Source organism: Bombus pascuorum, chromosome 9 (assembly GCF_905332965.1).
Source record: "Bombus pascuorum chromosome 9, iyBomPasc1.1, whole genome shotgun sequence".
NCBI lineage: Eukaryota > Metazoa > Arthropoda > Insecta > Hymenoptera > Apidae > Bombus > Bombus pascuorum.
In genome coordinates, this window is record NC_083496.1 from 9,790,856 (window position 1) to 9,817,034 (window position 26,179).

A 26,179-nucleotide genomic window follows, 5' to 3' on the forward strand; every position below is an offset into this window, starting at 1 on the left:
CGCGTCGCCCACTTGTGCTCTCTCCTAGCTTTCGTTTTGGTCAATGTTTGCCCTGGCGCAATGGTAACGCTCTACAACCGTACGGTTTGGGTGGGAATGCCCCCAAGCGGCATCTCGTAAATTCAGCGGCTGTACTCCGTGATCGTAAATTAACCATAATATTCATATGTGCTTATCGGTACTGTTAATTACATCGCATATGTTTGCCACTGTTCAGAACGGCTAATGCATTATATCATGCATCGTAACTCGCGGCGTTATTTCGGCATTGCTTTTTTCTTCGTGGCACAGTACGGACTTTTGCTACGGTATGATAACAACTTGATTATTTGTGGCCGCATATTTCTAAATGGCATAATTATTTTATAGAAAAGCCAACGAACCGTTTTTATACATTTTATACATAAATTGGACTGCAGATGTTTATTCATTTATGGGAAATATTAAAATTGCACAAATTCACAGAACGCGTATAATATACAAAATATATCAAATATTCAAAGAATGATACACGTTATAATATTTAGAGAGTGAAACATCTCTGTTTATGTTCCATTTCCTTAGTTGTGTTTTATAATACTGTACGTTTACGTGAACATCCGTAGCATAGTCACCGCTTATTTCATCTCTGTATTGTAGCATTGAGTGATAAGTTTATTCAGCTTTCAGTAATACATATTTCAAAGAATCTTATAAAAATTGTTTCAAGAATTTAAAGATACAAATTTTTCAATTTTTTTTATGGAAAATGCAATATTCATGGAAAGAAATGAAACAAATAAGTTACTCCTTAATTATATATGGGTGTTATATGAAATTAATAACAGTTGATGTAATCTTTCGAGGGAATGTAAACGAGCTAATTGCTCAACCTAGTAGAATGTACATAAAATGGACTTACCTGTGAAAGACAATGTTTAAGGATGGCAAGACAGTTTAATAAATCGTCATTCTCTGGGATTATTTACATTAATAATGACATGATTAATAAGATGATTGACCATAGCACGATAGAATTCCTGAGTAAAGAGATTACGGTGTCTTAGAACAGATTATGTGTACATTTAATTAAAAATTTAATCGAATTTTAAGACAATTTGTAATTCTGTTAATTATACGTGCGTGTATATATTACACACGTATTATATATTACACACTGTTACGTCGGCCGACTCTACCTAGACCAGGCCACATGCCGCGGGCAGGCTGGCAACCGGATGTCCGCACATCCTCACGACGTACCCTCAATAGCCTTAAGGACCCATCATAACCCAGTTTTCTCACGTATGATGCTTCCCACTCGCCACTTTCTTTCAGGAACAGTTAGCCCCTTCCTCACCCACCAACCTCGAAAATTAATTTTCCCGAATCTTCCCGTAGTAAACAATAAACTATTAGAAAATGAATTACTAAAGAGATGTTTGTTCGGTCTGAAGGACCTTAGCTAGAATTTGCTAAGATTTATGATGGGTCCTTAAGGCTACTGAGGGTACGCCGTGATGATGTGCGGACATCTGGTTGCCAGCCTGCCCGCGGTATGTGGCCTGGTCTAGGTAAAGAGTCGGTCGACGTAACATCCTCCCCCTGTTGAGAGGGTATCGATCAAAAGTTCTGTAAAAGAGAAATTAATTGGATGTCCCATCCAACTCCTTTTTGATTGCTGGTTATCCGTATTCCACTGAATCGGGCTCGCTCGATAGTGTGACGAGCCGCTTGGCATCTCGATCCAAGATGCTCGTTGCTGTATGAACTGCGGCCGTCCGCATGATGTCGTCATCCCCACGGTGAGCTTGGTGCCGTGACCAAAGGACCGTTGCGTTGAGGGCATGTTGTCTCCCTCGTAATCTAGATCGCCGTCGTCCTCGTCATCGCCGAGAGATTTTCAGTTGAAGTTCACGACTCAAGAAGTGTCGTGGACCATCTCGCCTCTGGAAGTGTCGTTAAACACCTCGGCCCAGGAAGTGTCGTTGAACGGAACTCCGGCGGTGCTTGGTACAGATTCATCAAACACGGCGCGGAGTTTTGTGGTTTGGCTCTTATCCCTGATTGAGCCGTGATGTGGCAGGTAGTAACTGTTGTCTGAGGGGTGATCTGTCTTGGAAATGTGAAAGATGCCTGTAGTTGGTTGGGAGGCTGGGCTCGCCCCGATGACCCGCCCGAACCGCACTCTCTTGATGTGATCCTTGATGGAAAAGGAGCTTTGATGTCGTGATTGGGACTTGTTTTGACATTGTAGAGTGTAGCGGCGTCGTCGCAGCCAAGGGTGACTTCAGGGAGAAGTTTGTGGTCCGAGAATTATACAGTACAACGATCTGCGAACTCAGTAGAGAAGCGTTGAGACCCGATGGAATATTCTGTAAATTGCCGATGCCAATTGAGTGATTAGTCACGGTAGTAATAATGCGGAAATTATTCTGATTCGGGTCAATTGCAGGTGTGGCCGATCTCTGAGGTGGCGAAGGTGGAGTCTTCACATTATGTCTAGGAGAATGACTGTCTAATATAATGTTCTTAATCTCAGGTGGTACAGGTGACGTGATGTAAGAGAGATCATTGAACGTCGACACGTTGTCATGGACGTTCATCGTGGGAGTGTTGATCGAGGTAAGACTGCTCCTGGACGATTTGATCATAGTGGATTTCGAAGCCTTTACAGTAGGTTTCGAAACGATGTTGACCTTCTCGTTTTGATGGGACTTAACTCGTTACTATCTCGGTTGTGAACTACGGTTAAAGAGTCATGAACGTTCTGTAACAGATTAAAGGAGTTCAATGTCTGAGACGGCTTGTCGTCAGGTGAGGTTTTGTCTTTCTCCTGGTCTAGAGGATCATTGGAGGCTGATAGATTCCAGGTAGTTTGTGGCGTTGGATAAGACTGTCGAGATAATGAGAACGTGAACTTGATTGTCGTCAAGTCGCGTGTAGGTACCGAGCTGCGGATGTCATGTAATGAGTTGCGCGTGTCATGCGACGAGATCGGAGGTAAATTTAATAGTATATTTTCCGTCGGCGGAGTATGAACGTTGTTGTTGCTATTTAAATTATTGTTACTTCCCTGCAAGCTGATAGACGTGTTGCTGCTGCATTCCGGTGGTTGTGAATTCGCTATGTTCTTGGGAACTCTGGTTGAGGAAGGATTGATCACGGCGTCGATTGTCTAATCGTAACGGGAATTTACGACTCCCGTTGACGTGTTTCCTCGCGACCGCGTCTCTCCGCGAGTGAACGAAACACAAACATTAGATATAATATATCTATAGATTTAAAGGAGTCGATATAGGAAAGTAGTCATAGTCAGCGAGTGGTCAGCCTGAACAGCGTGGCGGATAGCTAAACATAAAGATCTACTGTCAGTGCTTTCTATCATATCGCAGAAAATGGCAACAAGAAAGTGACCGAACAATAGAATAATATGTCGAGTGATGTTGTATTAAAAAATATAAAGAACTTCCGAAGTTATGAAATCTTTAAAATTGTTTTTAAACTTTTAATTTCTGAGTCTTACATCGTAAGAACGATAGAAGGATATTAATAATCGTCGGTCGTTGCGTACCTGGTAATCGATATATATATATAAAATAATATATCTGTTCAAAATAGAATTCCTCCTAGTTGAGAATAGAACTGGACTTGGTAGAAATTGCACTGCTTTTCCAACTACTCATAACTCTCTTCTAACCCTTGAAACCGACTTCAACGCCTTTCACGTCGGTAATGAACGAAACTTTCATATTGCTTTTTTAAGCAATACTTTAACTCCTGTTAAACTTCGTAATGAACTTTGGTGATCGCTTTGTCTCGTGGACGTTCTTTTAGATATTAAGATATTTTTAAAGACAGTAAAGTTATGCAAGTTTGTAGTTCTCCAACTGTATAGATACACAGTTTTTTTAAATATCGTAAGCAATTAATTAATTGCGAATTATATTATATGCTTTCTGATATAAATGTGTTTTATCCAATGTTTTTTTTTTTTTGCTATATAAAGCTAAACACTTTTTATATAACGTTAACTATTAAATTAACTAAGGTATTAAAAAATAGATTTGGCCTTCCTATGAATCAAAGGTAATGAGTTTGAAAGAATTTGTATTTTAAATAGAAAAATATTACATCAATTGCTAACAAATTTTATTGTATTTTATATTATTGAAAAAATGTATTTAACTGACATTAACTTTTCCTCTTAACTTAATTTATTATTATAATATCAATATCAATACATATTTTATTTCACAAATAAAATCTTATTCTTTTTCTGAAAGTAAGCGAACCTAATGATAACGATGAAAATATACATATATATGTCGGGTTGGCGTTAGGGGCGTTTAATGAATCTTCACCAGTGTTGTTCATGGTTGTCGCACAGATATTTATTACACAAGTATGGCTGATACAAGATTGACGAGCGGACGCGGTAACTGGACGCTAATGACAATGGCCCTAGGTTCGATATAGCGAACCCACGGTCCACGGGATAACGAATATACTTTGCTCCAAAGTCTAAGTCGGACTCGACTTACTACTCGTGATACAAGGAACGCTTGATTGACTCTTAGCTAATGCGATTGCCAGGAAGGAATGACTTTCCGTCGCGACGACGCTGCAGAGGAAAACTATGATGGGGTGTGCCTAAGAGCACGAGATCATCGGATTCGTCAAAGAAAGCCTCCACTCGGAGGGTGAGGGAAATAGACGTTGCTGTTAATTGGTCAATTTCTATGTTGGCGGTTAGAAAAGGATGCTAGCCGCCCTTGAGAGAAAGTTCCTAGCAGGCAGCGTCGTACGTGACCAAATCAGGTTTTCCCATAACTTCCCACAATAGGTGACAGATTTACAGGCTGATAGAATAAAGACTGTTTGTCAATCTGAAGGACTTTAGTTAACTAAATCCTAAGATTTGTAACGGTTCCTCAGGCTATCTGAACATAAACTGTAAACGATGCATCGGCATCTGGCGATCATCTTGCCCAAAGAATGGGGTCTGTGTGTGGCGAGCTGCGGGGCTGTTGGAATGTCTTATTGTCAAGTGTCTGTACTGCCAATTCTTTAAAGGAAAGCTATGTTACTTTATATCCCTGTTAGGTGGAACGTTCATCCCGTGACCGTGGCTACGCTCGGCGACCGGTTGTCGCCTCGAGCCTAAACTCATTGTCTCAAGTTTCGAATGACTGTGTCTGGGTTATTTCGTAAATGCTACAGTATTGAGGCTTTTCCAAATAATTCCAACGGGGGGGGGGGGGCGGTGTCCCTTCATCTCCGACATATATATACTATGTCTGAAACAAACTTAGAAAATATTTATCAAGTTTCAAATCCTTTATCCGTGTGGAAATTTATTGCAGAGATTTTTGTTAAGATTCATATTATAATAGTCGATAGAGATAGATCCATCAATGTAGTTAATTGATAAGAATATTTGTCTATTTAAGCAATATAATTATTGGAAAGGTTTCCAATCTATTGTAAAACACATGTAATACGTATTCCATTTGCAAATAAGTTATTTTTATCTTCTATTGAAACCCATTAACAATGTCATTTAGTGTTACAATCATGCATGATGAGAGTCGAATCCCGTTAATTATCGTAATTGCAATAATTAATCCGGCTCATTTCCAACTGTTTTTGATTAATTCCTTGCTCTTGTACGCAGTCGTTTATTCCATCTGGTGCGTATAAACGTGCTTTGAAATTGGCCAGTTAAAAGCGCAGCAAATCAGATTGCACTTTATTGAAACATTGCATGCATTCGTTTTCAATTTAACAAAAATCTCTGCAATAAATTTCCGCACGGATAAAGGACTTGAAACTTGATAAATATTTTCTAAGTTTGTTTCAGACATAGTCTATATATATGTATATTTTCGTCGCTATCATTAGGTTCACTTACTTTCAGAAAAGAATAAGATTTTGTTTGTGAAATAAAATATGTATTAATATTAATGATATTATGTAGCAATTTTAATAATTATGTAGCAATTTTAATGATTAAATGTACAGTACTTGTACAAATGTTAAAATCGTTAAGTAAATTACAAGTTAAATTTAAAGTACAGCCAAGTACAATTCAAGTTTCTCTGTATCTCGAAATTTAGAATAATTATAATAATGTGAAAAATGACTTTACGTACGTGGAACAATCGAATGAGATTTCAGAAATGTTGAAAGTGATCTTGATGATTTTAATGATCAAGAATACAATTTCCTGATAATATATAAAAATTCAATAAATTTCATGTAGTATAACAGCACTTGAACACGTTTGTCGAAATTATATTTAATTGCTATTCAGTTACTAAACCTTAATTTCTTTAATATAAAATTTCCGTAGGGAATTATACCCACACACGTCTATTTACAACGTTATATTGCAGGAGTATTGACAGAAACAAGCAAACCATTTAGTTGTGCAATGAAATTGAAATATTAAATAAAGCCTTGTTTAAATGTCATCGAATTCACTTTATGAATTCTCGTATTGCGTTACTTATTGCTTTTCATAATCGTCGCTTTGACAACCACATTCGCAAGCCAACTTACATAAGACATTCATAAAAATCGAATCAAAGTGTCATATGTAGATCAGTATGAGATCGATAACACAATATAGCATCTATTAACATACTAATTATATCTATTTTCGCTGCACCAGTACTGTATCTTAAATAATAAAAATACAAATGATTTTCTAAAATGGGGAAAATTCTGTTTCATTCGTAGTGCAAATACAGTGCGATGCATATCGTTTTGAGGACGTCATTATGTACTCCTTTAGCCGAAGATAGAAGTAGACGAGACTCATATAATGGCCGATCACATAGCGTACATGCCAGTGCACGTGATTCTCATGCTATTCAACTTGACTTTTGCAATGTATGTACTTTCACCGCATTGAGGCAAAGGTGTCCTAGAAAGCTCGGCAAGGTGTCACGAGTTACGAAAGCAAGAGTAATGTTTCTAATACAATATGAATGGAAACATTTGTAATGTAAATTGATCGTTCTCATCTCCTTTTTATTAATACATTGAAATATGAATCTACTAATTAGTGGAGATAATTTAACCTATCAGTTGAATCGTCAATTTTTTAAACGTAACAATTCTTTAATTTATGGCTCTCCTATTCTTAAAAATAAAAATAATTAACAATTTTTAAAAATTAAACACATGTCGTTACAAAAGTTCAACTAGGATATTTAATTTAGATTCAAAGTAAAAAAGGAAAAATAGAATTATTTTCAAAAATATCATAGAAAGATATCTGGGTTGACAATTATTTGAAAAAGATGGTTAAAAAAGACAGTCGAGCTATATTTAAGCGTAAAAGGCACTATTGTTTCTGAATAACGGTAATTTAGCATTTAGCCCCTCTACTTGCTCCTTCAATTTTATTATAAAACGAAGTATAAGAAGTTGAGAAGTAAGTCAAGATGAAGGAAAAAAGTCACGTAGACTAAAACTTGACTGTTAAAAAAGTACTTAACACACTTTTCATACTAAAACTATTCTGAATATGATGCATGAAATATGATATTTCCTAGTTATTTTAATTTTCATTATAAATTGCAAATTATTGTTATTATTATAAATCGAGCCACTGTATTAAATTCAAATTAATTATCGTATAATTAATGCGGTTGTTACACCACTACAGAAAGCTCTGTGAATCCCACTGATGACTGTGAATGAGTATCTGTGCGACAGAGTTTAACCATATAACGTGAAACCTCGAACCTCGTGGCTGTATCCGGTGGTTAGGGAATAACTTTACCTTGTAACGATCTACGCTGTAATCGTCACGATAATGATGAGGTGACATGCCCGGAACTTAACGATCATGTAAACGTGTGACCACATTATCAAACGTCGCGTTTTAAATATCCGGATTGTGTTCTTGAGTCGAGGAGTAGAAACGATGAACGATATAAGCTTGAAGATAAATAAATTCAATTAATTCTACACATTTTTTAATTATTTCTTCTCTCTTTAAATCTATAAAATAGTAAACACCAAAAATTCATAGCAAGAAAATTAACAGAAATACGTTTTTCGTTTTATTGGAAATGTTCACTTGAAACGTCTATGCCATTTACCATTTCAACTCAAATTTCCAAGAGAATGGCGTTACATCGCGAAAATCAAGAATGTTGATAGCCTCTATTGATCATAGTAATCCTTTCTTCTTTCGCATACGAGAACGATATAAGGAAAATACATTCTGACAAGAAGGTGGAAGAGTCAATTTTTCACGATAGAGTGATACTAGGGAAGGCACGTTCTTCTCGGCAAAGGTGAATTCGCATAAGTCGGTATGCGAAAAAGTGATGTGCAGGACTGCATGTTTTTGAGGATGGATTTTCTAGACAAATGGAGGCGCGGCCTGCCGGGGATTTACCATTCAGCCAGCACGGAGAACGTTCGACAGGGCATGAAGAAGGAAAGATACAATGCATAAGAATCAAATTGAGCGCGAATATCGAGCATGTCAGTCTCATGGAAATAAGAATTAAAATACGAAATATCTGAAGATACAGTGGCTGCGAAAAGTATTGGCATTGCATTTATTCTATCGTTTACTAATTAATTTTCCAGTATTCTCAAATGACTATAAAAATATGACACTACGAAAATGAAATGTGAAGCATGTCTTCGACTTTATTGAAAAGACATAACAATATTAAAATTGTATTAAACATTGAAACCGACGGATGATTGAATGGATGTGTTTTGCAAGACACAGCGTTTATAAACGATATGTATTTCCTCTACCAGTTCATATGAATGGGTTTAAATACATTTGGCATTTGCTCTTATTAAAACATTACGCTGATGAAAAATAAATAGTCGATAATAATCCGGGATTTTAAACTTTCATAATTCCGATGTATTTTATCTTTTATTTGAAGAATGTGAAATTGAATTTATTAAACAATATTTTCATTTAATTGAACAGCATTCATTATAAACAATGCATTTTTGACCACAAAATATGAGATTAAGAAAGGTCTGCTATTTTGAACTTAATTAATTTAACTTAATTAATTAATTTAATTAATTTCATTTAAAAAATTGTATAATAATTTCCGTAACTTGTTCTGCTTAAAAATTGCGGGTAATGAATATTTCTCTGACTAGCTGTACATATTTTTTAATATATTCTTGTATTTCTATAATCTATACGTGTATATATCTAACATGCATATTATTACATACATATGTATGTACTACGTATTATCTACAATATAAAACTGTGTTAATTAGACTTTAAACTTAATTAAACGGCCCTTTCACTGATTTCTAATTATATTATGGAATCATATCCTATTATTACACGCAAGTTGTTATAGCTGTGTAATTACCGTGTATATTATGTAAGCGGTATAATGAGTATTCAAGCACGTCTTTAGTGTGTACATACGACGTAATATTATTTGAAATAGATGAAAATGTTCTCGTTGCATGTAAATATTCTACGTTTTGCGTAAACTTATTCGAAGTATCGCGTGATAAATGCTGCGTTTGATTCTCTCTTCAATGATTTACGCAAGAATAGCATGCAGCCTTCCATCGTCAATCTAATAAACGATATATCGTCTGGCCTGTCAAAATTATCGAATGGAATTATTAATCGTCGACCTGTCATCTCTGGTATGTTACATTGATAGACATCTTGACGTGCTACATCGTTTTACGCTGTATTCAGATACATTATCGAAGTTTAACATACATCTTACGGAAATAGGTCTAGGTAAATATAGAATGTCCTTCTGATCATCTGTATAAATGTATAATTACACGTTCAATTTGTACGTCTAGCCATGTTGTGTCTCATACTAGTCATATTGCTTGAATTCGAGCACGTGGTTCTTATGATTTTAAGTTTACTCAAGCTGGTCCAAGTTCTTTGTAATGGCTACAAATTATTTGAAGTTATACAAGTGTATTAAAAATGATATTCAATAATACATAATTAAAATTATTATACTAGTTTAAATCATTATTATTATATTATTTATTATATTATATTATTTTATTATATTATTATTGTACTATTATATTATATTAGTTGAAATCATGTACAAGTTAAATGTTTATTCGTATCGATAACATAAAGCTTCGTTCATACTGGTCAAACTCAACGTCATGACCCATGTGAACTTGTTAATCACTTACTTAGAAAACAACTTATTACAAGAATTACAGAAACTCACAAACAGCGATAGAAATATTCACGAAATTATGTAATGAAGATTCATGAAATTTGACAAATTGATAATGTTTCTGATATTTCTGATACATGGAAAGAAAGCGTCATCAACAGAAGATTTCAATAATACAAGAGCTCTTCGATATTGTGTGATAACACGTGTCTAATCATACATCGTATTTACATATAGTGGAAGAAATACACAAAAAATTAATAAAATAAGCTTTTGTAAAATTATTGATAAAATTTGCTAAATCGATAATGGTGATCGAACGTATAAACGTATACCGAGACCTAGTTATTAGGTAGTGTCAGAGCTTTTACGCGCGGACATGCGTTTCATATCTTGATGGTATCTTTCGCCGGTTTATAGCTGACTGGTAGAGATCGCGGTCGGCCTAGGACCCTCATAACGTTAAAATCCATGGGCTCTGCTAGGGAAGAACTCGACGGGGTGCATGATATTTTATGACAAGGTGTAAAATATATGCATACAATACGTAACAGTAGACGTAGTCTCGTAAAAAGAGAAAAACGAGTTACAGGATGAGGCAGAGTGGTCGACCTAGAAAACCTTGCCATCTACCATGTAAAATTGAAGCGTTGAAATAATAAAGATGAGAAGTATCGTTATGCAGATCTATAATTACACATATACATTGGTTCATAAGTATATGGACAGTTTGCTTCATTTATATTAACGACACACGAATATTAGTAAAATATACGAATTAATGGCAAACTAACGATCAAACGTAATATTTTCTTGCGTAACCGACACATATACCTTCATCGTTTAATTAATTAACAATTTACTAAATTACGTATTGCGTATTATATCAAATGCGAATGAGTCAATATTATTAATGTATTTCAACATAATACATAAAATCGTGACCTGATATATAACAGAACGATCAGCAATTCGCATTTTCCATTATCGATATAAAATATTATTGGAAAACCCGGTGTAAATGTTATACAACCGATGATAATCAACTTTCATTAATTCTATTATTGTAATCGTTTTAATTCAGCGTTATTTACTGTCCTATTCCAATATTAACGGTCGAAGTATTTCACAATAACGGTTTTGTATATCTAAACACGACAGTTAGAGAGAACAGATTGATACAGGTTAGCACAATGGACTGTTCTCTGCAAAATATATAGTTTTTCTCTGCTTTTTTCTTTTTCCTTTTTTCTTTTTTTTTTTTTTTTTTAAGGGCAACAAGCGACTGTTCCATTATTGACGTTCGGCAGATAGAGGCAGAGGCGGCATGCCCTCGGTTTTCGTTGCGGAAGTGCAGTAAACGTCGATAATGGGCGTGCATCGATCAACGTCCCTTGATCCTTTTTAATGCTAACCCTCGACGAGCAAACGGGCGAAATATCACACGACTGGCGCACATGTCGCGCACGAAATTAATGCACGCGATATCGCGCCCGAGCAAGCGTTCATTTGTCAGAATTTATATATATGCGTGTAAAAATCACGGAAGTTTCGAACGAACAGTCACCGGGCGCAGTTTGCTTCGAGTCGAGTCAGCGAAATCGCCGTTACAGACACCTGCGCCAGAATCGAGCGTGTTCCTACTATGTACGTACATACGAGCTACTGCTGAATATTCATTCCAACAACCGTACACCTAGCAACTTACATACTTCGATAATTAAATAAGCCAACGAATTGCATTTCGTTAGAATTCTTTATAAATCTCGATGTCGTGTTTCTCGATGTTGATTTCGTAATGTTGAACGAACGTCGGTACGATAGAATGACGACTGATTTGGTGAGTAGTTTGTTCCAACTTGCTTTTCTATACTGTGACAGACATATAAATCTTCTTGATATTTTCCGACGTCGATCTGCAAAATCAATCGAATCAACATTCGATGGAGTGATGACTGATTTAGCAAATTATTTATAATTTCGAATTAGTTCCGTAAAAATCTACTGCTCTAACGATACGTGATCCATAAAATTAGACGAATATCATTGGATTGAACGATGACCGATTTAACGAGTTATTCGCGGTTTTACCTTAGTTCTTTCTAAAACTATAATGAACAGAAGTCTGCTTATCCTATATATTTCGAAGCTGATTCCTAAAGTTAGACGAACGTCGATATAATGGCTGATTTATCGTGGCAATCGTTGCTCCGAATGAAATTTGCCAATTTCGTATCCTATGTTTGTATTTCAATTAAAATATTTTTATTAGTGATTGAAAGGGACGATAAACGGCATTATTTAACATTAATTCCGAGGACGTTATGTAATATTACTAAATGCCAAATACATTCGTTTAATACTAAATATATCAGTATTTCTCGGAATGATGGGGCAATCGATGGTTGATATTTATTGTAAAATTGTTCAATTAATTCTCGATTCTGTGAAATTCACGAGGCAATGATTAAACTCAATAATTAACAAACAGCAAACTAATAGCTTACGCTAATGATGAAGGAATAGAGTTACAGTTTCGACACAAAACTATGTAAGCGCATCCCTTGCATTGAAGGAATTAACCTATGTACATCAATGAACTACGAATTATAGCGCTACAAAGAGAACGCATAATTTACGCAACCTCGCACCAGTCTTTAGTTAATACCGTCAATAATTAGTGATCCTGTTTCCATAAATTGCCCATTGATTTTGACACAAATTCATACGCAATCAAGACAATCATTGTATATTCAGATGTTTTAGTTCTCTCTAGTGAGTAATTACAAGGTTGTACAATTACGTAAGGTAGAATTATTTCAAACTATATTTTTAATTTGAATTAGCTCGTTACTGTATCATATACACTTTATAACGCTACTAGCACATACTCGTTAACTGTACCTTAAATTTATTACAATAGAATATAACGATAAAATGAATATCGTAATAACGAAACATAGCTTGGCAATTTCTCAGACATCATGGAAATTTGATACCAAATCGGTGCTCGTGTAAGATGATTCTATGCCATTTTATTTCATGTACGGAAGAACAAGAACATATAAATCGCGTTTTCCACGTCGATTAATGCAGTTAATTGAAGAAATAAATTTCAGCGTAGTTTATTGTCGCCAGGTCAAATATTAAAATGTAAATTGCGAATGGTTGTGGATGGAAACGTTGGTTGTAGGCACGACCTCCCTAACGGATATTTTTACCGCGAAATAAATCAGAGTTATTGTTTTCTGGAGAGCTTGCAAACTCAAGCGGATACACACCCCTTCACGAATTGCTCTGCTAATGAGTTTCTGTACTACGTGAAAACATTTTTTGCTGGTAATTAATTAAATCACGAACACCAACGGCAATATACGACGGGCACAGTTCGTTCTTCCGATTCCCCCACGAAAATTAATATTTATGAAAAATTCTCCACTGCTTTGTTACTATACAGGTTTCTTTTTATTATTTTTTATTATGTCCGGTTACCGTATCTTATTGCAATAATACATACTCACTATACCATGCGATTATCTTGGATTCGATTTACTCGATGCTACGATGAAAATGAAGTTTACCGTGGTATTCAAGGTACGTGCTAAAGTATTTGAAAACTTATAGAAATAACTTGTAGAACTATTTATAGGCTCGCAAAATTATTGCAACATAGAACATAGAATATGGAATATAGAATCTTATGAATATATTATGCATAATATGAACATGTTAATATTTCATTGGAGTTATAACGAAACATAACTGTATAACGATTATATTGGCCAAATTTAAAACGAATCTGAAATTGTACACGACAATTGCATAGTGTATATTGTGTGTGTATATGAAATTATATGTATTACAAGATATTTATTAGAAGCATATTTTAAAGCACTTAGCATATTTTGAAACACGTGTTTTCGTAATTAAGCTGATAAATTTATTGATCAATTTCTCCTTTAAAAAAGTATTTTGATAAATATACTACATATATGTGAGTGTACATTCTTTATCTACATTCTTATTGAATTTCAATTAATGGAAATCAATAATTATTCAATCGCGAACAAACAAACCTTTTGATGATAAATAGATTTGACATAATAATACTAACTAAAGTGATGATTAATAAAATCGAAGATTCGGTAGCACGACGATGGCGGAATAAGTTCTCTTTAACATTGGCAAGCGTCCTTTACGTTGGTTTATGTGGCGATGTTTTACTTTTATTCGTATTTGATTCTGGCTGGTGATTCTCGAGACGTGGTCGCTCGTCCAGGATGCAAATGATGCACTCTCTAGAATTAAAGTGTCTGGTGCTACACCTGCAGCCGAATGCAACGATGTGGAAGGGACGATGCGGTACCCCTCTTTGGTGGACGAGTACATCCCGCACAGTTCAGACTCCCTTTCCGTTTCCCATTTGTTAAATTCCTCTTCTCTGTCGACCCTCTTTTTTTATTTCCTACAATGCTCGATGCTAGTACACGCTGTCCCGCTTATTGTTCATGCGTGTTGAAATATTCGATCTATATTTATTTCCTTTTGCTTTCCCCTCTGCAGTTTCATTTTTGTTGTATTTTCGTTTGTACGAAAAGGAATACGCGTTAGGAACTAAATAGTTTTTTATTGTTTTCATCTTTTTACCGTGTTTTGACATAGTATGTCAAAGTAGAGACGGATAGAACGAGTTTTCAGTTCGTTCAATTTATAAAACAATATTGTATAATTTCTTAGAACCGCAGCTACGCTCTAAAACGATATAACGCATATATAAATCATGGAACACTCGTTAATTTTCAATATAAGCTTTAACGAAATCGAATGAAATCCTTCAAACAGAGTATGATTTATTTTTATTTTTCGTATAACACACGTGGTAATAAACTTCATTTTGTATCTACCTACGTACAATGCATCCATTTACTTGTATTTGGCGTTACTAAAAGTTTTAGTGCAAGCATTCAGAAAAATGAGAGAAAGGATTATTATCACAGCATAAGGCTCTGAATATATCAGTTGTAAAGTAAGGAATGGTACACTGAACAAGTGATCGCTTCTAAACGTCTACGGAAATCCGCTGATCGTGATAGATCTGTGCATAACGTCCATAAACTTCCAGTACACTGTAAGGTTTATGGTCTCCCCTTAGCCCCACGAGACCTGCGCATCGCCCGCATTGCCTCTATCCTCATACAGCTGTAAATCACTACCGGATTCCTGATTCATTGGACATTCCCCGTATGCGGATTTTCACTGAGGTGCCTTAAACCGCTCTCGCAACTTAACTCGCGCTTATTTATTTTGACCAATTTGCCAAAACACCGATACTTTTCTCCAGCTTTCTTCCTTTATTATTTATTCTCACCTCCCCTATTTTATTTATTTTACTTGTGTTATTTATTTCACTTATTTTATGAAATCTATACAATACTTAAACTGATCATAATACACAAATTTTTGTTCTGATTCCATTTTTTTAATTATGCTCATAAAAACGTAAAATTGCATAAACATTCACTGTGTAACTATTGGTGACTACTATAGGATATGCTTTCTGTAAAGATATAGGAGGGATTCGGAAATACAAATAATTTACTTTATTCAGCACACAACAGTTATACATGTATCTTATACTCTGAAGACCTCGTAAACCTACTCGCACGCACTCTTGTTGTCAACCGACTCTTTCAGATGCTTCTAAATGACTGCCAATCGTCTTTTGTATATACATTCATTTGTATGTACATTCACATGTACAGTGTAAATGTATCATCTTCCTAACACTTTCAATACATAGGCTTATACAATAACTACATTGAATTAGTTTGCTATTGAATATATCTGTTGATCAATGGAACCATTAGACTGCGGATTTTTATGCACTTGGAAATTTGAAAGTGGAAAATCACAAAGAATGCACATGATATGAAAATATATATACAATATCCAAAGTATAGTGTTTTCAATAATATTTGGTAAGTAAAACGATTTAAACGATAAAACCTACATATAAATTATAACCCTAAACTATTCGCAAGGTAATAATTTCCTAAAACATGAACGCGCTATTTCTATACGTGTCACTTGTAATTGATATGTTAATTACGTAGCTTTCGTACTTGTATCTGGGTCAGCCGTAATTGTAGGGTTTATCGGAATTAAACAAATAACGTTGTAACCAAATCGTTAATACAACAGTCATACTAGATACTAGATATTACGGGCAATATTAGTTATTCAATGGTGATTATACAGATATAATGTTACTAACTAAACGGACATAGATGATTATGTCTGCGTCATAAAGCTTATCGATTCGCTATTGCTGAATGCTATCTATGTATTCTGAATCGCTTCAATAGATTACGAGGAAGATGATAAGCTTCTAACACTGATATAAAATTACAACAATGAATCATTAAAATAATACAATACGGATGTAATACTCCTACGGATACTATTTAGAACAAGCCTACTTTTGCAGTAGTATTAATCGATATTAACCGTACAATATATATGGTTCTTAATTCCTTTATATGTTGCACTGTTATAGTATGTTGTTTAGTATGTATAATTAGTATCAGTAGTCGTAGTATGTGTACATTGAATTAACAAATTTGTATGACGCTTTTATTTGCTTCATTTACATATATTGTTTAATTTCATTGATTTAATTTCAAATTATTTGCTTTGTAAAAAAAATATCATTTACATGGAATATACATTATAAGGGAAATTGTATGATTTCTACTTCGGTGTACTTCTTTTGTAGATTTTGGATTTCAGAGATTTAATTCACTTACCTTTATTTTTCTTTTCAAAGTAAAAGTAAAATATGAGAATGGAAGAAAAAGGCAAACTGCGGCCAACTAAAATCGAACCCGGCAGCGCTCATATCTTCCACGACGGTTAACCACATTTTAATGCACTCCACCAAGATTCCACGACACAAAAATATTATCGCTTTTATGTTAGAATTTAATGGAGTATGAAGTAACGAGTAAAAATGTATTCAGTTTTATTACTAGGTTATATAACACGAAGTAGTATATGTTCTATGGAATCTTTTAATACAAAAAAGTAGGATATTCAGTACATTTAGTGATGTAATTTCAGAAAGTTATGAAGGTAAACCGAAAATTTCACAATCAAAAAACTATTAGCGTAAGTCAATCTATTACTCGTAATGAACTTTATATTTAACATATATCTCTGTTACTTACAAAACAATATATGATTCCAGGAAAGTGAATCTATTCATAAAATGTAAACTATTTATTATATATATTTTTTACTTGATATTACGAAATGAAACTATTATATAATAATCAGAATATTATAACGACTGAAAGATAGAAAATGATATAATATTAAACATTTGAAAATTACTCGTAAAATTATGTATTTTTACTAGAATTAAATTATAATTCTTATTACTAATTATAATTTTTTAATCATGAAACTCTTGTTAATTACAATTTTACGTACTTATCACGTTTTACATCATTTTGGTTGCCACATAAATTCAATAATACATATACATTACGCACGATCTCGTTTACCTCCTATTCATGGAAGCCTCATTGCACTTAATTGATCTCCCAATTACTCCACATTTGCATTCGATGGAACGAGTGACACTGTTTTCAGCTTCCTAACTCTCAAATACAACTCTCGTTCGCTGATGTCTGATTCAAACGCATCGACCGCCATTCTGCGAATTACGATGTCATCATTATCGGTATTTCAACGCGCTAGTGACAGAGATGTATGTGGACAAATATCTTCCTCTTTCACGTTGCATAATTATTATCCTCGTTACAGATAAGCAAAAATTGTACTGTCTAGCTAGAAATGCTCCATATTCGTTGAAACGCCGTGGGAAATTAAAATACATTGCATTACATAGGATAAATCAGTAAAAAATACCACCTGAGATAACTAACTTACTAAATCTATTGACTTTATCAAAAAATATTTGAAGTGAAATTTACTGTATTTCAGGAGTCTGGTTAGACGAATACATTTTGATTTTTCGATATCTTATATTTTCTGAAATATTCAGGTGACCTTGAGTTTTTTAAACTAAAAGATAAATCAATTAAGAAACAAAATTGACGGGAGAAAATACATTTAATTCGCGCGATTATGCGAGCAAATGATGCCATGATACATCAGGGTGAATTGATGCGATTACTCCTACGTATATTTCATTCTCAGTTACACGCGAACGATTAAATACATTTACGTAAGCGTTTCTTTACTCTGTAACAGTTCTACGAATTTCATTCCGCCAGCTCTGCAACTATGCTCAGATGAGAATTTATTTAATTTATTCATTATACTGATGATCTCTCTTAATCCTCCCCTTATGTATCTATATGTACAATATCACATAAAAATTATCAGTGTAATTGCGAAGTAGATTTCAGCTTAATCATATTATAGTTTGTTTGTTAGTTTCGATATAGTTTGTTAAACAAGTATTTTTTATTAAAGAAACAACAGTTGTCACTTGATGTTGATCCATAATTCTGATATTTCTATAGTAACAAATATATTGAAAATGACAACGTGAGTTCGCGCTCGCCATCCATATGCAGATGCGCTAGTTACAATAAATAGTAACTAGGAGATAGTTCTAGATACAATCGATAGGTTTAAGATGTTCTTTTGTTTTTATCCCTAGTCCATATAAGAAAGTGCAATAAAGGTTTATCGGCTCAGAATGGTGTGATAGATTTATCCAAAGAATAAAATAGTAGCTATTATGATCCTATCTCTAAATACAGAAATAATAACAGGTTATGGACCCATGTTCAATAATTAGTTATTATTTTTATTGAAAATATTATTAATAGTAATAACATTGAGGAGCGCAAAACATCACCTAAAAACAAAAAACAAGTGCGTGATCGATGATTCAATGTTGAATATCATAAGGGCGCTTTATCGAATATATAATAATTGCTTACGTGGTAATACAGTTATCAAAAGAACATAAAAATGTCAAGCGGGGCCAGTTTAAGTATTGAAACGCTAAATAAAGAAATAAGAATAAAATAATAACTTGAAACAAATCTTAGTTCGACATATGACTTGTAAGGTATTAAACATAATTTAAAAAAAAACAAACAAATATAAACAACTAAATATACAAATTTGTCTCTATTTTCAATTTTATTCTTATTTAATCGATATTAGTTGCTTCTGATATTACTTTTTCATGGACACGAAGAATCTCGAATATTTTTAAGCTACTCCATGATTGTATTAATGTATATCTCGTATTCTGTCGAATATACATATTTTATTTGTTACAGGAAGAGAGTAAAAATGTCATAACATGCGGGTAACCGGTAAAGCCATAGAAGCAAGTAACGAATTTTTGACAGACGAGCGTTGAAAACGATGTGACGTTTGTTATTCAGATACACACAAGTGACACCTGTTGGTTATATCTTTTGGAGAAACAGCTGGCAGACAAGCAAGCGAAAAAAGAAATAAATTTCGTACCATCATTGTTAAACTCTAGTGATAACTATTGAAAAAAAATGTACTGTTACAAATGAGTTTGTCACGTAGAAATAGAAAAATATGTAATTCCAAAGATATTTCTGTTTTGCAGTACCTTAGATACCAAAGGTTGCAAAAATGCCCACTAAAAGTTGTTTTATCTCTTCTTCGCAGTAACTTGGATACCGAAGAGAAAAATGTCGTAAAAAAATTATTTTGTTGTATGCTCTCTACCAACAACGTAATTATTATTAGTTGCTTGCAATAAATATCCACACCAAATTCAAATGTGTTGGATATGAGTGAAAATTTATTACAAATAGCAGATGATATAAAAATATACGAATAACCATAAACATATTATTCTCTATCTCCTTCAATAATACATTGTTATTTCTAAATTTATTAGATAATATCAGAATTAACAAAGCAATGAAAAATGGTAAAAATATTAATATTGCGAACTGTTGTCAAGTATCGTTAGACACTTTTCCTTTTCTAATTTTACGTTTCTATAATATGTACGTAAATTATATTTAGCACTTGAAATTACGATTTAATACTGTAATGAATTAACCGCAAATAAAATCGAGGAAAATCATAAATAACAATTCCATATTAAGCGAAAAATTTGCAGAATATTATATAAAAAAGTAAAAATATCGCGAGTTTTTTACGAGTTTCCGCTTCCTTAATGTGCAATTTATAATGTGTGAAACGTACTTAATTTATTAGTTATTGTGTTACGTTATTCTTTCTAATAGCATCGAAAATTTCAGACGTTGTGGTATATCGACTACATGCATATAAGCGGAACCTGTTGCATACGATACTGTATGGGTGAAACATTATACGAACACAAATGCTCGTACTCGGTGCATATCTGTTCGAAGATAAATTTGCATAGTTAGTCAGTGAGGCAAAAAATTAGTAAAAATGGAAGAAGCTCTTTTCACTTTATCTTTAATATGTTTAAAATAATAGCCGTAAAAGATCACAATTAAATTTTAAGACATATTCTAGGAGAATTATTTTACCGATTGCAGAATATAAAATATATTTTGTTTTGGAGAAATCTTGCTTATATTGTGTCATTATATATTGCTCGTTATTCACTATATTAAATATTTGTTAAGCCAGTTTAAAAATGCATAGTGAAAATTGCCTCAATTTGTTATTGTGCGTTTCTCATGATTTAATCTTTGAATAAAGAAAAAATAATTTTATCCAATCGGACACGTATTTTACATTCGAGCGACAAATAACTTCGATGTTAAAAACAATAGACACACATTTTTTATTTCTATTGAAAATCTTCGTTCCTACCATTTATATTTCACCGTTCCAACTTTTCAATTATGGTTTCCATACGTTTCAACGTTGCATTCTGAGATAGAAAAACAATGAAACGATAATATCATCTGCAAAGCCTTAAAATGGATCGCTCGTTAGCGAGATGCGGCACGGAAGGAAATGGGAAGTAAACTGGTGAGTGCAGGGGAGATTACGAAATTGCGAAAGTGCATACAATGATTCGATGGTGAGAAAGCAACGAGGTGCTCCACGTGTGTCAAAGAGCATCGGGCCGGATTTAACGGATCTAAAAGTTACAAGAGAATCATACGGTTCATAAGGCCTGAACCCAGTTCGTTATTCCTCTCGTTGTTAGAAAGCGAGAGCCGGTTATCCCTTAATCCGAAGCTCAACTCCGCAGACTTTAATCTTGCGATTAGAGTCTCATCCTTTGATTTCTTTTGGTACCGAACCTTAGCGTGCTTCCTCGTTCGGCTCAAATTTTAATCCGTTCCATCTGGTTCAGGAATGATTATGAAACTTTCATTTCTATTCTCTGTTACACAGCGATGTACGTTTCGTACGTTGATTTACTAAAGGAGAAGCTACGCTTATGTTTGAGTCGAATGAATTTCCATTAAGTGTTTCTTCGGAATAAACTTTCCCATTGGGAATTATTCTTTTAAAATTTTCTTTTGCATATTCTCGTAGCACTTGATGAGCAGAGACGAAGCACAACGACTTTGAGTTTAGGAATTCATCGCTTCAAATGTTATGTCACTTTTAAAACGAATGAGTGAGCTAATTTTCAAGTCGTTAGATTTTGATGTACAAACGATTTTTAGTAATCCTGCACCGATTTTTCAGCAGATTGTCGTTTATATTTATATTACTTACAGACTGCTGGTATCATCGAATAATAAGATCAAAGTCGAACAATGATTATTTCGATTTTTCTCTACTGCATGCTGTGGCGGCAGCCAGAAAAATATATAGTCTAATCAATACTATTCGTACTTTTCTTTCTCCACGAGGTAATATCATAGTATCAGCAAAAACGAACGATCCAGCTGGCACGCATAAGACGAAAAAAGCTATACAGAATTTTCCAACTTCCCTTCGTGTAATAATTTTTGAGCAGGCAGATTCCTAAACTTAAAATTGGTATCGTTGAACCCTATACTATAAGTAGTTTTAGCAAATATAGGTTTCGACCGAAAAAGTTGTGTTCCCGGAGGTGAAGTTCACATTTTCGTGGAATCTTTAATTCGAACTGTACGATCTTCCTGAAATTTGTGAGATGTACGTGGGAATCTAGATGCAGGTAATTTTGTGTGCGAATCTAGATGTACATTACTGCTCAAAAGTACATAGACACTTGCTTCCTTTAAACAGAATTCATTCTTCCAAAATTTGTTACAAATAAATGTTTATCCCTGCAATTCGATAAAATTTACTTTTATAATTTAATATACAACAAAAACATTGTTGCTGCATCTATAAGTATCAATTTCATTCAATTTAAGAAGTTCCTTATTCTGACGTCGTTCGAGTGTCAAAATACTGCGAATGCGACAGACAAGATTCTTCGACAATTAATAGAGAGAATAATATCGTGATTCTAGTAATGAATTATCTTCTTTTTACATTTAAAGTTAAGTATAGAATTGTCAAATAATTTTAGTATTTAATTGTCAAGACACAAATGATTTACTCTCACAGGATTATTCATCGCAAAGATAAAGACGTAAATAATGGTACATTCTGAGATGATTTTGCAAAACTGTTTTGGAACATCACTTTTCTTTACTTCTCAACTTATGAAGTTGATCAATATGGGCTTCTGAACGGTTCATATTGTGCCAGTTTAAATTATTCTGGCAGATTACTTAGCTATTTCGTTTAGAATTGTTTAGTAAATCGACGACTATTATCTTGAAGATTCACGATCACGAAAGGTTACGGGTATACAAAAGGGCGTGCTATTCCCAGGCAAGGCATAGGCAGTTGCTAGCGTCGCCGTAGCTACTGTACGCTGGTTAGGAGACTCTCCTCTCACGCCCATGCACGATTCTTATTTTAATGTGTGTGAAAATTACACAAACGAGTTGAAATGCACGTGATGCACGAGTTGCACGTGACCTCGATTTAGCAGCAGCTTTCATTCTCATGCGACACGGACAAGATACTGGAAAACATTATTCTTGTATCTAAACTATGTATACTATTCTGTATTTATTACATTGAACAGATATTATTTACGACCGACATTGATTTATTTATCAATCAACAACTAATTGAAATAAGTTTTCTCACTTTGAAAAAGTTAAGAAACCACAATCAAAAGCTATCATAATGACCTTATAAATCGTTAATTCGTGGGTACATTTCTGTATCATTCAGTTTATCATAAATTAAATGTCTTGCTGTCTAATCCTTAGAAAAGAAGAAACAAAAGTGTTATAAGAAATTTTATTGTCAAAGATTTAAATAAATTTATAAGTAGGTAAACATTTGAATGCAGTCTAAAATACGTGCGTATCAATGGATTCTGAATTGCAGAATACGATAAATACAAAAATACTTTACTATAAATAAACAGAATTATCTGTCTCGTGTACGTATTGATAATAATTTTTACTTTCATATTTCAATATTCAATCGTCAGTTTCCTAAAATAATAGCTAACATTTTCAAATTATATAAATCAAACAAGTTTTTGAACATGACATACTCTATCATACTAAACAACTAAATTTTTCGAGACACGTTTTAATTGCATTGTCCTAGCCTTGAGAGTATAAACGTCGATCTTCAGTTAACTAGTTAAATTTCGATATAGGTTTTCCTGCAATTAATGGTGTCTCTGCAGCTTGTAGCCACATCCAAGGGCTTGTGACCCACGAGTTTAGGTCGTCGGTTGCACAAGCAAGGTTATAACACGGCAATTACCGTTGAGCAGGCGACGACGGGACCCTAATTAGTTATTAAGGTTCCTTCGTCGTCCCTTCTGATTAGAAATCTGACAGCATATTTCTTTGTAGGATATAGCTGTTTTAAAAATACGTGTTCATATTATAAATCTTGATAAACGTACTTGAAATGTCCTGTGTTTTTCATTTTATCGCATGAGAATATTTTAAACGAATTAATTTGAAAGATTTAGAAAAAATGGGAGAAATATTGCTTGCATATTTAACTTTCTTGTCGTCTAAGTATCATTCATATAGTATTATTGTATGTATTTGTTTAATGTCTTTATACAATTACACAGGAGAAATTGTATCTGAAAATTAACTAACTGAACGTGATACACGTATTATATATAATGGAATTATTCGACAAAATTCAACTGACACAAAATCGATTTTAAGGTGGTTCTTAAAATCTAAGTAAATATAAAACTTATTAAATAACAGTAACATACAATTTATCGATGCAATACTATATTTTTGATTTTTATTTATACCTTTCTATATTTGAACGTAAACGATGTATAAATAATTACATTAAGAACTGAGATATCTAGATTTGTATTTAATATTATAGAACAATTAATAAAATTGATATTATATTCTAATGTATTCCGATTAACATAACTAAAGCTAGACTTTTGTATTTAGTCGAACACGTATATTATAGAGAGAATAACCTTCACTCTATTAAACGAACTACATTGACGAAAGCCTTTATACATACATAGCAGAAGTTCGAAATTCCTCATCATAGAAAATCACCTGAACTATGCAAAACGATGATCTGAACGCAAATGCAATGAGTAAAGACGTTCGTCTGCATTGCATGAGTTTCCAGCCCAAGTATTTCAGTTTTGCATTGAAGCTAGAAGCGTCAGGTTGCTACGTTTCACAGCAATGTAACTTAACGAGAGTCAATCTACTACATAGTTTAGTTACATAGTACTGAACAATATACAACAAATGTTAACTCTCCTCCGTCCTGCGAAGCATAATTGCCAAATATAGTTACAGCAATTAATTAAACATAATTACGCTTATACTGCAAGAAGGCGACAGCAAAAGGAAGGAACTAAAACGTTTGTTTATTTGTTATGTCTGGGGAAAATACTTTCATATAGCAGAATCTTAATTATCGAAACAATTAATGAACACTTTATTTTTGGAACATCGATTAATGGAGAATTTGTGGTTCTTCGTAGCAAAGATAGGAAAAGAAGGATGGATATTGAAAGACATTGTTACATTTCTATTCACATATTTTCCTTCCTATTTAGTATTAATATTTATCAAGTAACTTAGGAAACGATCCTTTCATATAAAAAACAAAGTTATTTGATTTTCTCATGGTTTGTTCAGATAATCATTGAAAATCTTTTATCGCAAATAATAGGTACATATATTGTTTCATGCTTTAATCGTCGCTTACACACTTATAGAAAATTTTGAAAATGTAAAAATACACAGAGTTCGCATAATGAGGCAAAGTACAAAAGCATCTCAGAATATAATATTTCTTGTGATTTTTAGTACGTAAAAAATTGCTTATTTAGATTCCGCTCTTTGAATTGTATTCATAAAATTAATTAGAATTTGTATAAATATCCAAGTCTAATGATGAGCATTATTTTATTCTTACATGTGTATCGTTCATTGTTCAGTAATTGCATGTAAAAATATCGCAAAAACAATCGATGAGAAATCGCTCGTTTGTATCGCAGCCAAAAAGCCTAAGATCCAGATCCTTTTTTCTCAAAAATGTGTTAAGCCTACATAATGACAGAAGACTTGTTTGTATTGATAGAAGCTCAACGAAGTAACGACATATCAGGCTGTCAAGCAGTCAACCTCCACATGGAAATTCAATTTGAACTGCACCAGCTGCGAGTCCCGTGACGGCTACGGCTGACAATGCACGCGAAACCATATTACGGCAATACCGAGGCGAATAATCTGAAATTGAAATTACGGAAGTTAAGAGCTTTGTTCCAGGCTCTGGAGCGCAAACGGTAGTGAGAGAACGAGCACGACAATGCATGAATGCAAACGTGAGATCAGTTCACTTGTTCAGGATTCCTTCGGGATCTTCTCCATCTACGCTTTTCTTTTCATTCGGTTTTCCCTTTCTCTTCCCATTTCTCCGCTCCCGTTTTTCTCCCTTACACTTTCTCCTTTAGTTAAGCTCCGTGAAACGAGGCGAGAAAAGACAGCTACAATCGGCTATCTGAA

General features: G+C 33.8%; 1 protein-coding gene and 1 long non-coding RNA gene across 2 annotated transcripts in view; both read left to right on the plus strand.

The window, feature by feature from the left end:
* Positions 1-26,179, plus strand: part of LOC132910661 (leishmanolysin-like peptidase) — a 214,361-nt gene that overhangs the window by 145,058 nt on the left and 43,124 nt on the right. The gene's annotated exons all lie outside the window — the stretch shown is intronic.
* On the plus strand, positions 19,199-19,780 carry LOC132910708 (uncharacterized). The gene is made up of 2 exons (XR_009658833.1): positions 19,199-19,272; positions 19,490-19,780. It is a non-coding gene; the product is annotated as an uncharacterized LOC132910708 (long non-coding RNA).